We start from the raw sequence: 14906 nt of genomic DNA on the forward strand, positions 1-14906 counted from the left end.
TCAACTCGGTAAATAGACTAAGCTAACTGAAGATAAGTGAACTCTAAGCAGAAGTCACTCAGGATAACGTGAAGCTGTTGTTGTTTCCCCAACACGTTTTCACCATTCCCTTTTCCTGTATCTTTTTACCAATCTAACATTATCTTCTGAACGCTGGACATTGTCTTATCTCGTCTTGTACGAGACAACAGCCCAGCACTGAGTGGTAGATTACTGCGTCAATCATGATTTTATAGAAGTCAGCTCTGAACCCTTGCTATCTATTTTTAGACATTCACACCAGCGGTTGCCTGGTGGAAACACCTGCCAACACTGAATGATGACTTTTCAGATTGTGCCTACGGAAACCTGTCACAATAGGGAAATTAATACCCGTTGTCCTCGTGGACCTAGAAATCACGAGGAGTCTGTCAAAACTGTCAACCACCGCTTGCAGGTGTTTTCCATCTCATTTGCTTTGAAAACAGAGGAAAAGTCCTCAAGGACCTGATTGGAGGACTGTTTTGTATCCCAACATTTTCAGCTTCAAGTGAGCAATTAGTCTGAAAGACAAATGAAAATGTCATAGTGTGTTGGGGTGGCAGGGTAACCTGGTGCATGGGTCTCAAATCATGTACCACCATGAACCATGTGCACAGGATGCAGGTTTTCCATCAAGCTGAACACTACATCTAATTCCACTGACAACCCCAGCAAGAACCGAAACAGAACTCACACTGGCAGATTTTTTTTCACTCGTCTTAGAGAAATAAGTGTTAATAGTGAAAGTTACACTAAATAACTTGATGAGATGGATATTTTTACTTACTACTTATATGTACGGAGGCACGGTGGTGAAGTGGTTAGCGCGGTTGCCTCACATCAAGAAGGTCCTGGGTTCGAGCCCCGGGGTAGTCCAACCTTGGAGGTCGTCCTCTGTGTGAAGTCTGCATGTTCTCCCTGTGTCTGCGTGGGTTTTCTCCAGTTTCCTCCCACAGTCCAAAGACATGTAGGTCAGGTGAACTGTTCGTACTAAATTGTCCCTAGGTGTGAATGTGTGTGTGTGTGTGTCGGCCCTGCGATGGCCCTGCGGCCTCTCCAGGGTGTCTCCCCGCCTGCCGCCAAAGACTGCTGGGATAGGCTCCAGCATCCCTGCGACCCTGTGAGCAGGATAAGCGGTTTGGATAATGGATGGATATACTTATATACTTACTATGACTGGCTCACATGTTTAAGAACAAAAGTGTAAAAACAGTAAAGCTCAGGCATCCGGGTGGCATAGCGGTCTACTCCGTTGCCTACCAACACAGGGATTGCCGGTTCAAATCCCTGTGTTACCTCCGGCTTGGTCAGGCGTCCCTACAGATACCATTAGCCATGTCTGTGGGTGGGAATCCAGATGTGGGTATGCGTCCTGGTCACTGCACTAGTGCTTCCTTTGGTCAGTCAGGGCGTTTGTTTGGGGATGGGGGGTAACTGGGGGGGGGGTGTGATCCTCCCATGCGCTACGTCTCCAGGTGAAACTCCTCAGTCAGGTGAAAAGAAGTGGCTGTCGACTCCACATGTATCAGAGGAGGCATCTGGTAGTCTGCAGCCCTCCCCGGATCAGCAGAGGGAGTGGAGCAGCGACCGGGACAGCTCAGAAGACTGGGGTAATTGGCCAAGGACAATTGGAGAGAAAAAGGGGGGAAAAAGCTGTAATAAACATCCAGGAGACAGCAGGTCAGTTTACTGTCAGAAGCACTGTGAAACTGAAATACAGAAATGAAAATGCAAATTCACAATTATAATTGTAAACTACTAATAAGACACGTTAGCCCCTAGCTAACGGCTCTGACCCTTTAGCCGAGCGGTTAGTGACGTCGCCTTGTGGCGCAATAACACCCTGTATCGCAAGAAAATAACCGGTTACACAATGTTCCCCTCTTGCTCTCACACCAACAAACACCAAGTCGTCCTTAATCAGCTGCAACGGTTAACTAGCGATTAGCATGAATGCTAACTTAACATTATAAAACAAAAAGCCAAGCTAGCGCGATTAGCATCGCCATGGTTTAACTTTTTTTTACACGAACTAAGAACTGCTACGAATAAACTGTCACCGGTGATTGTCACAGAAAGGTAAGCACTCAAATCAAACAGCGATTACTTACAGACACACACTATCCGGGGCCCAGGCAGAGAAAAATGGACAGAGGAGAAAGAAGGACAACAGCTGTGCTCGCAAAGCTCTTGAAGCGCACATCAAACTACGGCAAGTCAAATAAGACAAACAGCGTCACGCAGTCAACACTGCCGACGGTCTTAAAGGGGCAGCACAACTCCTCTTCCAAAAAACGCCTGTTCCCCAGGAAACTAATGACTACTGTAACACTTTAGTATGGGGAACATAAAAAAGAAACTTAATTACTAGTGAATTAGCAATGATCAAGATGTCACTTTAGTATGGGGAACATATGCTAAGTAACAAAAACTTAATTACTAGTGAATTAGTAATGATCAAGATGTCACTTTAGTATGGGGAACATATTCTAAGTAACAAAAACTTAATTACTAGTGAATTAGTAATGATCAAGATGTCAATTTAGTATGGGGAACATATTCTAAGTAACAAAAACTTAATTACTAGTGAATTAGTAATGATCAAGATGTCACTTTAGTATGGGGAACATATTCTAAAAGTAAAAAAACTTAATTACTAGTGAATTAGTAATGATCAAGATTTCACTTTAGTATGGGGAACATATTCTAAAAGTAAAAAAACTTAATTACTAGTCAATTAGTAATGATCAAGATGTCACTTTAGTATGGGGAACATATGCTAAGTAACAACAACTTAATTACTAGTGAATTAGTAATGATCAAGATGTCACTTTAGTATGGGGAACATATGCTAAGTAACAAAAACTTAATTACTAGTGAATTAGTAATGATCAAGATGTCACTTTAGTATGGGGAACATATTCTAAAAGTAAAAAAACTTAATTACTAGTGAATTAGTAATGATCAAGATTTCACTTTAGTATGGGGAACATATTCTAAAAGTAAAAAAACTTAATTACTAGTCAATTAGTAATGATCAAGATGTCAATTTAGTATGGGGAACATATTCTAAGTAACAAAAACTTAATTACTAGTGAATTAGTAATGATCAAGATGTCACTTTAGTATGGGGAACATATGCTAAGTAACAAAAACTTAATTACTAGTGAATTAGTAATGATCAAGATGTCACTTTAGTATGGGGAACAGATGCTAAGTAACAAAAACTTAATTACTAGTGAATTAGTAATGATCAAGATGTCACTTTAGTATGGGGAACATATGCTAAGTAACAAAAACTTAATTTACAGTAATTTAACACTATGAACACTTGTAGTTTTGTGTGTTGTTATGTGAGAACAGACCATATTCATTAAGCGTTAGTAAGGGAGAATAACTCTTCTTGTGGTACTACCACCTTATAAAGGCCATACTAAGCAAAGCATATTGAGATGGTACTACTAATAAGCAATAATCCTGAGGTTATAGAGGGAAAACTCATAGTTAATGGCTTACTGGTTGTATAATAAGGCCATGCAGAATAAGGCATTAATAAGTACGTAATAATGACCAATGAAGAGCCAATATGTTGCTAATTTGCATGCCAATAAGCACCTAATTAATGGTGACTACGTTCCCCATACTAAAGTGTTACCATGACTACAGACCAGTAGCCCTGACCTCTACTGTAATGAAGTATCTGGTGAGGTTGACGGTGTAGAAGTTGAAGTCAAACATAAATGGACAGCTTAGATTCTTATCAGTTTGCATATAAAGACAACGGGGGCACCGATGATGCAATACTAACCATTATGCACAGGATTTTGCGACACCTTGAAAAACCCCAAGGCCTGTGTCAGACTGCTCTTTTGTAGACTTCGGCTCTGCTTTTAATGCCCCGCAGCCACACATCCTTCTCGGTAAGCTCAGACGGATGTCTGTTAACCCAGATATCATCAGGTGGTATCGCTCCTATTAGACCGACAGCACCCAGCACGTCTGAGAGGACCAGACATTATCTGATTCTAAAGTCATCAACACAAGCCTTCCTCAAGGATGTGTGAGTTCTCCCGTTCTGTCCACATCGCATACAAATGATTGCACAGGCAGTCATCCCAGCACCTTTGACACTGCCATGTTGGGACTTATGGATACAGACGCTGGCATTTCTGGCTTTAGTTTAGAGTGTGGTGACCATCATCTCACTGTAAACACTAAGAAAACAGAAGAAATTATTTTTTTGATCCAGGACATCTGGGGGATCATTCTCCACTACTGATCCATAACGCTTGTATTACCCAGGTTCATCCCTACAAATACTTGGGTGTACATGAAACCCACGTTATCTGACATTGTATTCTTACAACAAAATGTATTCTTACAATGAATGGGATCTCTGCATTTAGCCCATGCTGTTGAAAAGGTGTAGCGGGCAGCTGCAGCACCCGGGCACCAACTCCAGTTCTTCTTTCCATTGCCTTGCTCAGGGGCACAGACAGGAGTATTAACCCTAACATGCATGTCTTTCTGATGGTGGGGAGAAACCGGAGCACCCGGAGGAAATGCACGCAGACACGGGGAAAACATGCAAACTCCACACGGAAAGGACCTGGAACGGCCTGGGGTTCGAACCAAGGACCTTGTTGCTTTGAGGTAACAGCGCTAACCACCTGTAATCTGTCTTGGGATGTCCATGTGAATTCTGTATGTACTAGGTAGGATCCAACAGCCACTCTACTTCTTGCAGAGGGTAATGGTGTTATGTTATCATGCTGTGATAGTGTGTTACGTTACAGAATTTAAGCTTGGTTTAGCAACATACATTCATAAATAAAAAGAGAGGCCCACACAGCAATGAAAGAGATGAGGGTGAGGGAGCATCCCTCCCTCCAAATGCTCTTGAGAGGACAATAGCTGAACAGGCTAGGAAAATGATCACTGACCCCTCTCATGTCCTGTATTCACAATACGAACTGCTCCCATCGGGCGGACACTACAGGGTTCCAGTTAAATACAGGAAAAACACCTGAACAGGAATAAAACCTCTTCCATCCCTCCATCAGTGAATCTGCTAAACTCGGGACGTAAGTAGGGTGTGAAATGAGGGGCGGTGTTGCACGTATTTGAATGCTCTTTATGTCTGTTATTGCACTATAATGGATGTAGTTTTTATGTGGCAGCCTTTATGTCCAAGACAAATTTCCCATCGGGACAAATAAAGTAATCTTGAAAACTCCTCAAGTGGGGCACGTGTGAAGGAGGCCCTCATAACAGGCTTTGAAACAGCGTGATTACAGTGCGACTGGGAGAAACCAGTGGATGAATTCGTCCTCCTGTTTCCAACAGACCGGCCAGCAACGCAGATGAAGGTCTTATCAAGCCCATCCATCCACCCATTATCCTACTTAGGGTCACAGGATGCCAGAGCCTATCCCAGCAGTCACTGAGCGGCAGGTGGGGTGACAGGGCCGCCAGTCCATCATAGGGCCCACGCGCCCCCCACCTCACCCCACCCCACCACACCACGACAATTTAGTACGGCTGATTCACCTGACCTACATGTCTTTGGACTGTGGGAGGAAACCGGAGCACCCAGAGGAAACCCACGCAGACACGGGGAGAACATGCAAACTCCACACAGAGGACAACCCGGGACGACCCCCAAGGTTGGACTACTCCGGGATTCGAACCCAGGATCTTCTTGCTGTGAGGCCACCGTGCCGCCCGGTCTTAAAAAGCTCAATGTTAAAATCATAATCCCCCTAAAAGGGGGGGGGGCAATCTTATGCAGAAAGGGCCGGTGTGGGTGCAGGTCTTTGTTCCAACCACGCAGTTACACACCCGTGTGTCCTGATCACGTTCCTCAGCAAAGACTCTACTGGCTGAATAGTGGGCTCGGGTGTGTAACTGCTTGGTTGGAACAGAAACCTGCAGCCACACCGGCCCTTCCGGGATAACACTGCCCGCCCCTGCATATCAAAATATAATGAAAACATGCCTTTGCAGCGGCATGAATTCACCCCTCTCCACCCCTACCTCGTTTCTTAAAAAAAGGTAGAATAAGGTGGATATACCAATAATAAAAAAAGTCAAGAACTTGTTGGATGACCAATCACCTGCATTGGAACCAAGCAGAATTAGCCCACCCAACAGGGGGGGGGTTTATTATTCCTTTACTTTTTCCCATTCTGAGAGAGCAGGTTTTTGAGGTTTTAAACTAAACTGAGAGCCTTGCTAGGAAGGTTTTTCTTTTTTTCCTTTGGAGAGTGCAGTGCAACTGGAAAGAGGCAGGTGGTTGGCTTGATTTGCCCCTTTCCCACCACACAATTACCCCGCATGCTATGAAAGAAGAGGGAACAGTTCATGGCACCGTGCTGTGGGGCGGCTGGTTACTGCTGTCTGCTGCTGGATCCCTGGACGCCACACGTTACACACCTCCAACCACGCCACACGTTACACACCTCCAACCACGCCACACGTTACACACACCTCCAACCACGCCACATATTATACACACCTCCAACCACGCCACACATTATACACACCTCCAACCACGCCACACGTTACACACCTCCAACCATGCCACACATTATACACACCTCCAACCACGCCACACATTATACACACCTCCAACCACGCCACATGTTATACACACCTCCAACCACGCCACACGTTACACACCTCCAACCACGCCACACGTTACACACCTCCAACCACGCCACACATTATACACACCTCCAACCACGCCACATGTTATACACACCTCCAACCACGCCACACATTATACACACCTCCAACCATGCCACACGTTACACACCTCCAACCACGCCACACGTTACACACCTCCAACCACGCCACACATTACACACCTCCAACCACGCCACACATTATACACACCTCCAACCACGCCACATGTTATACACACCTCCAACCACGCCACACGTTATACACACCTCCAACCACGCCACACGTTACACACCTCCAACCATGCCACACATTATACACACCTCCAACCACGCCACACATTATACACACCTCCAACCACGCCACACATTATACACACCTCCAACCACGCCACACATTATACACACCTCCAACCACGCCACATGTTATACACACCTCCAACCACGCCACACGTTACACACCTCCAACCACGCCACACATTATACACACCTCCAACCATGCCACACGTTACACACCTCCAACCACGCCACACGTTACACACCTCCAACCACGCCACACATTACACACCTCCAACCACGCCACACATTATACACACCTCCAACCACGCCACATGTTATACACACCTCCAACCACGCCACACGTTATACACGCCTCCAACCACGCCACACATTATACACGCCTCCAACCACGCCACACATTATACACACCTCCAACCACGCCACACGTTATACACGCCTCCAACCACGCCACACGTTATACACACCTCCAACCACGCCACACATTATACACACCTCCAACCATGCCACATGTTATACACACCTCCAACCATGCCACATGTTATACACACCTCCAACCACGCCACACATTATACACACATCCAACCACGCCACACGTTATACACACCTCCAACCACGCCACACGTTATACACAACTCCAACCACGCCACACATTATACACACCTCCAACCACGCCACACATTATACACACCTCCAACCACGCCACACATTATACACGCCTCCAACCACGCCACACGTTACACACACCTCCAACCACGCCACACATTATACAGACCTCCAACCACGCCACACGTTACACACCTCCAACCATGCCACACATTATACACCTCCAACCACGCCACACATTATACACACCTCCAACCACGCCACACATTATACACACCTCCAACCACGCCACACGTTATACACACCTCCAACCACGCCACACATTATACACACCTCCAACCACGCCACACGTTACACACCTCCAACCATGCCACACATTATACACCTCCAACCACGCCACACATTATACACACCTCCAACCACGCCACACATTATACACACCTCCAACCACGCCACACGTTATACACACCTCCAACCACGCCACACATTATACACGCCTCCAACCACGCCACACATTATACACCTCCAACCACGCCACACATTATACACAACTCCAACCACGCCACACATTATACACACCTCCAACCACGCCACACATTATACACACCTCCAACCATGCCACACATTATACACCTCCAACCACGCCACATATTATACACAACTCCAACCACGCCACATGTTATACACACCTCCAACCACGCCACACATTACACACCTCCAACCACGCCACACGTTACACACCTCCAACCACGCCACACATTATACACACCTCCAACTACGCCACACATTATACACACCTCCAACCACGCCACACATTATACACACCTCCAACCACGCCACACATTATACACACCTCCAACCACGCCACACATTATACACACCTCCAACCACGCCACACATTATACACACCTCCAACCACGCCACACATTATACACACCTCCAACCACGCCACACATTATACACACCTCCAACCATGCCACACATTATACACCTCCAACCACGCCACATATTATACACAACTCCAACCACGCCACATGTTATACACACCTCCAACCACGCCACACATTACACACCTCCAACCACGCCACACATTATACACGCCTCCAACCACGCCACACGTTACACACCTCCAACCACGCCACACGTTATACACACCTCCAACCACGCCACACGTTACACACACCTCCAACCACGCCACATATTATACACACCTCCAACCACGCCACACATTATACACACCTCCAACCACGCCACACATTATACACAACTCCAACCACGCCACATGTTATACACACCTCCAACCACGCCACACGTTACACACCTCCAACCACGCCACACATTACACACCTCCAACCACGCCACATATTATACACAACTCCAACCACGCCACACATTATACACACCTCCAACCATGCCACATGTTATACACACCTCCAACCACGCCACACATTACACACCTCCAACCACGCCACACATTATACACGCCTCCAACCACGCCACACGTTACACACCTCCAACCACGCCACACGTTATACACACCTCCAACCACGCCACACGTTACACACACCCCCAACCACGCCACACATTATACACACCTCCAACCACGCCACACGTTATACACACCTCCAACCACGCCACACGTTACACACACCCCCAACCACGCCACACGTTATACACACCTCCAACCATGCCACACATTACACACACCTCCAACCACGCCACACATTACACACGCCTCCATCTTAAACATCATGCACCGAGACTTAAAACTGTCTTTAAACATGGCAAACTATGTGCCTGTTGGAAGGATATCAGTCCTTGTAGTAAAAACGAAATGCGTGGCCGTCCGCGTGGCGTTGTGGTCTATTCCGTTGCCTACCAACACGGGGATCGCCGGTTCGAATCCCCGTGTTACCTCCGGCTTGGTCGAGCGTCCCCAGAGTCACAATTGGCCATGTCTGCGGGTGGGAGGCCGGATGTGGGGTAATGGGTCGGTCGCTGCACTAGCACCTCCTCTGGTCAGTCGGGGTGCCTGTTTTTTTTTTTTGGGGGGGGGGACTGGGGGGGAATAGCTTGATCCTCCAACACGCTACGTCCCCCCTGGGGAAACTCCTCCCTGTCAGGTGAAAAGTAGTGGCTGGCGACTCCACATGTATGGGAGGAGGCATGTGGTAGTCTGCAGCCCTCCCCGGATCAGCAGAGGGGGGCGGAGCAGCTAGCGGGGTAATTGGCCAAGTCCAATGGAGGTGGAAATGGGGGGGGGGTGAAAGAAAAAAGGAACGCATTGAAACCGGTGTAGTACTGCACAGCGCCTGACGATATTCCCCCCCTATCTCACATTAAGTTGTAGAGGGTAACCACCACCACCACACACACACACAACTGTGCTCCAACCCCGAGCAGATGTCCAAAATTAAATTGAAACAACGTCCGCGGAGATGAAAAATAAAGTTCTCTCCTCTCAAACTCGCTCCTTCTCCAACACCGACCCCAAATTAATCTTACAGGTCTGGTCACCTACACAGCGGCTCCATTTTATTGTAGTTGGCGTTTTACTTAATTGGAGAGTAACAAGGAGCTACTTCCTGCTGTAGGGTGTCCCTGCCAGATGCTTCTCTGTGTGTGTGTGTGTGTGTGGGCAGTTGAAGTGTAGTAACTGTTCTGTACCAAAGAGTGCGAGTGTGTGAGATTCGGGGGGGCGGGGGGGGGTGTTAATGAGAGCTGGTCCTGGCATTGGGAGGCTTGGGGGACATCTGTTTCTGACCTCAGACCACACCAGCTGCACCGCCGCCGACGTCCAAATGCCCCTCCAGGGCCTCGGCCAAGCCTCTGCTCTTGGCAGGGCGTGACGAACTTACACTGGCACCTCAGCATTACTGCCCCCCCCCTTAAAACCCCCTCTGCTGGGGCTTTTAACCGGAGCGTCTTAAAAACGAACGAGGGGGGCCGTAGTTGGCCGTCTCGCGGGAGGCGCTACGAGACGAGATGAGGAGTGCCCTGACCGATGCCCCCGTAGGAGAAACTCAGCTTAACACAGCAGCGCAAGGGGAAGATCAGCGAAAAGAAACGTCAACACGACTACAACGCACAAAAGGAGCGAGGAAATAAAATCAGACAAACAGGAATAACAGACACAACCAACAGGTCCATATCGTAGCCGTCTCTACGGGTTGATACACACATTGTGCAACGTGGGCCGCCCGTCAGAACGCACCACTGTTTACACACACGCGGGATCAAACTTGTGACGTGTCGGTTACAGAGCGGTCTCAAATGCCGTTTCCCGTTGAGTTAGATTGAAAATGTGACATAAGAAAAAGCCCGAAACATGAATAACGTTTCTTTAAAAAAGAGAAAAAAATCTTCAATTGGGAAATAAAACGGCTAACTCGAAGGGGAAAAGATGACGTGGGCGAAGATATCATGTGTAATTTTCAAATAAGCAACGATGTTAAGAGATAATACAGCTGTTTTAGATGTCGCTCCGGATGTCTTCTTCATCCATCCATCCATCCGTCCATCCATCCATCCATCCATCCATCCATCCATCCATCCATCCATCCATCCATCCATCCAGCCATCCATCCATCCATCCATCCATCCATCCATCCATCTATCCATCCATCCATCCATCTATCCATCCATCCATCCATCCATCCATCCATCCATCCAGCCATCCATCCAGCCATCCATCCAGCCATCCATCCATCCAGCCATCCATCCATCCATCCATCCGTTATCCAAACCGCTGATCCTGCTCTCAGGGTGGCGGGGATGCTGCAGCCTATCCCAGCTGTCACAGGCGGGGAGACACCCTGGACAGGCCGCCAGGCCATCACAGGGCCCACACACACACACACACACACACACACACACACACATACACACACATACACACACACACACACATACACACACCTAGGGCCCATTTTAGTACGGCCGAGTCACCTGACCTGCATGTCTTTGGACTGTGGGAGGAAACCCACGCCAGACACGGGGAGAACATGCACACAAGAGGACGACCTGGGATGACCCCCAAGGTTGGACAACCCCGGGGTTCGAACCCAGGACCTTCTCGCTGTGAGGCGACCGTGCTAACCACTGCGCCGCCCCTCGCCAGGGTGCGTTTCTTTCGGTCGGTCGGCGGAAACGAGCCTGATTTGCTCAAAAAGCGTCCGACATCCGGATCCCTACGTTCCCTTTAACCGCACGTCTGCACGGCCATATTTCCCTTTCTGCGGCGCCGTCTCCTCAGACAGATAAGCTGTGCATGGGCGGCATTTATACAGCGCTCTTCTGCTCTACCGACTGCCCAAGGCGCTTTACAGTGTACGCCTCACATCCACCCGTTCACACGCTGGTGGTGGAGGCTGCCACGCAAGGTGCCAACCTGCTCATCCGGAGCAGCTCAGTGTCTTGCTCAAGGACACTTCGTCACGCTCTCTGCAGGAGCTGGGGATCGAAGCGGCGACCTTCCGATTACTAGACGACCCGCTCCACCTCCTGAGCCATGCCGCCACCTTGTTTAGGTGCGATTATCCTGTCTCCACGTCAAAAGAGCTTGTCCCCCCCCCTCCCCCCTTTTTTCTCCCTAATTGTATCCGGCCGATATTACCCCACTCTTTCGAGCCGTCCCGGTTGCTGCTCCACCCCTTCTGCCAATCCGGGGGGGGGGGGCTGCAGACTACCACATGCCTCCTCCGATACATGTGGAGTCACTAGCCACTTCTTTTCACCTGACACAGGCACCCCGACCGACCAGAGGAGGCGCTAGTGCAGTGATCAGGACACATACCCACATCCGGCTTCCCACCTGCAGACATGGCCAGTTGTGTCTGTAGGGAGGTAACACAGGGATTCGAACCATCGAACCCCGTGTTGGTAGGCAACAGAACAGACCGCCACACTACCGGGACGCCCCAAAAGAGCTCGCCTGTTCTGTTTTCCTACCCTTCATGCAGCAAGGGGGGAGATGGAGATGGCTTGGACATGTGTGGAGGAGAGATGCTGGGTATATCGGGGGGAGGATGCTGAATATGGAGCTGCCAGGGAGGAGGAAATGGAGGGAGGCCAAAGAGGAGGTTTATGGATGCGGTGAGGGAGGACATGCAGGTGGCTGGTGTGACAGAGGAAGACGCAGAGGAGAGGAAGAGATGGACACGGATGATCCGCTGTGGCGCCCCCTAACGGGAGCAGCCGAAAGTAGTAGTAGTAGTAGTAGTAGTAGATGCAGCATGGGGTGGGGTGGGGTGGGGGGGGGTACCAGGCAGACACCGTCTCAGTTCACCACTAGAGAGAAACAGCACTGTGTACTCCACATCACAGCTTTGCAGCGTCAGCCCTGCTACTTTTCCACTGCAGCCGGAAACGCACAACTCGTGAGGCGACACCGGCTCTTGTTTGTCAGAAAACCACCGAGAGGACGGAGGCGCCTTGACACGAGAACAAGTTTGACGACTAGATTATGAGACACATTTCCATGTAAATAAAATCTCGCCGAGCCGACACTTCACGGCGTCTGTTCTCCCCCCTCGCCCCCTCCAGCGCCTCCCGAATCAATCCCGTGACTCCCCGAGACGCTGTGTGACTGCTCGGCTTACACAACCAGGACACAGGGGGGACGGGACGCACAAGAGAGGTTATTATGTTTTCCCTCGTCTACCGAGCACAAGGTGCGTCGGATGCCATCGGATTCGGACCCTGGTTAAATTTACCCCTGGCATCGCGACTGCCTGCGGGACATAAAGGGCTCCTCTGTTCGGTGTGTCTTCTGTGAAACATCAGGGGAAACGTTAACACAACAGACGCCTCCATTCATCCACAATACATCAAAAAACCACTCGGTCCACACCTACCGCCTCCTCCTCCTCCTCCTCCTCCTCCTCCTCCTCCTCCTCATCTTCCTTTATGCAGACAGTCTTTCTATATGGTACCATCTGCTTTCTCAAAATGCACACAATCAACAACAGGAACAGATTTTTAAAGAGCTCACAAACACACACACACACACACACACACACTCGCAATCTACCTGACCACATCTCCACAGCCAGAACATATTAAGCACACACAATGGCATACGACGACCCAGAATACACACCACCCTCACACCCTCCGCCCCGCCGGCTGCAGATACAAGACTCCCATGTAACGTGCCAAGGCTTTGCCTCCTCCGTCACACACTACGAGCCCACCGCAACCCTGCCCTTCCATTGTGCATCCTGTCAGAGCACAGCGAGATGCTTTCTTCTCACGTAAAATGCGTTTTCATGTCAACGCCGTGTGATAGATTGCCTTTATCCGCAGTATCAGCTATTGTGTACAACTCACTTTGTTGTGTTTTTGTGTGCGTTGCCAATTCGTGGAAAAGATTTCTCCTCTGAGGACATCTATTCATCTCCGTATTTGTCTGGACGTTCAAATTATTGCGGAAAATGTGCCACGCGTGTCAATGTCTAACTCCTCCAGCACACATGGTGGCGCTGTGTTAAACCTCCCCCCCCCCTTCTCCCTCAAGATGCAAGCATCATCATACCATGTCTTTATGCATGCTCAATAATCTGGTGCGATGGGTGCCAAAATAAGGTGCTATGGGTTCCCCAGTCTCACCTGTAGTGGCCAACTTGTATATGGAGGAAGTGGAAAAGAGGGCTCTGATGGGACACCACCTAGCCACTGGTTCAGATATGTGGACGACACCTGGGTTAAAATGAAATCTCAGGGGGGTACCACATTTCACCGACCACATCAACTCTGTGGACGACCACATCAAGTTCACCAGGGAGGATGAGGAACATGACAGGGTGGCCTTCTCACACTGTGGAATTGCAACTGGACCGCCGAGCTGACAACGTCCCCACCGACACAGCGGCCGGGGAAGGGGAGAACCCCCACATTAAACAGGCCCTGGTTAAGTGTGGTTATCCTAGCTGGGCGTTTGTCAAAGCCAGGGAGACGCCCAAACGGTGCACCGGCCGATCACAGAGAGAAGAAGGACAACAGCGGTCCGAGCGTAAACCAGTGGTGACTCCGTATGTGGTGGGAGTGTGGGAACAGTTGAGACGCATAATTTCAAAACACCGCGTCTCGGCTGCTTTCAAACCCCCAAACGCGCTGCACCAGAAGCTGGTCCACCTCAAGGATCGGGTCCCCCGGCAGGAACAGAGCGATATAGTACAGCTGTTATAAGTGCCGGGAGGATTGCCATGACATGTACGTCAGGGAAACCAAACAGACGCTTGCCAAGAGGAGGGCACAAGTCAAGCCAAGTCAATTTTATTTGTGCAGCCCGATATCACA

The sequence above is a fragment of the Lampris incognitus genome, chromosome 19 (genome assembly GCF_029633865.1).
Source record: "Lampris incognitus isolate fLamInc1 chromosome 19, fLamInc1.hap2, whole genome shotgun sequence".
Lineage (NCBI taxonomy): Eukaryota > Metazoa > Chordata > Actinopteri > Lampriformes > Lampridae > Lampris > Lampris incognitus.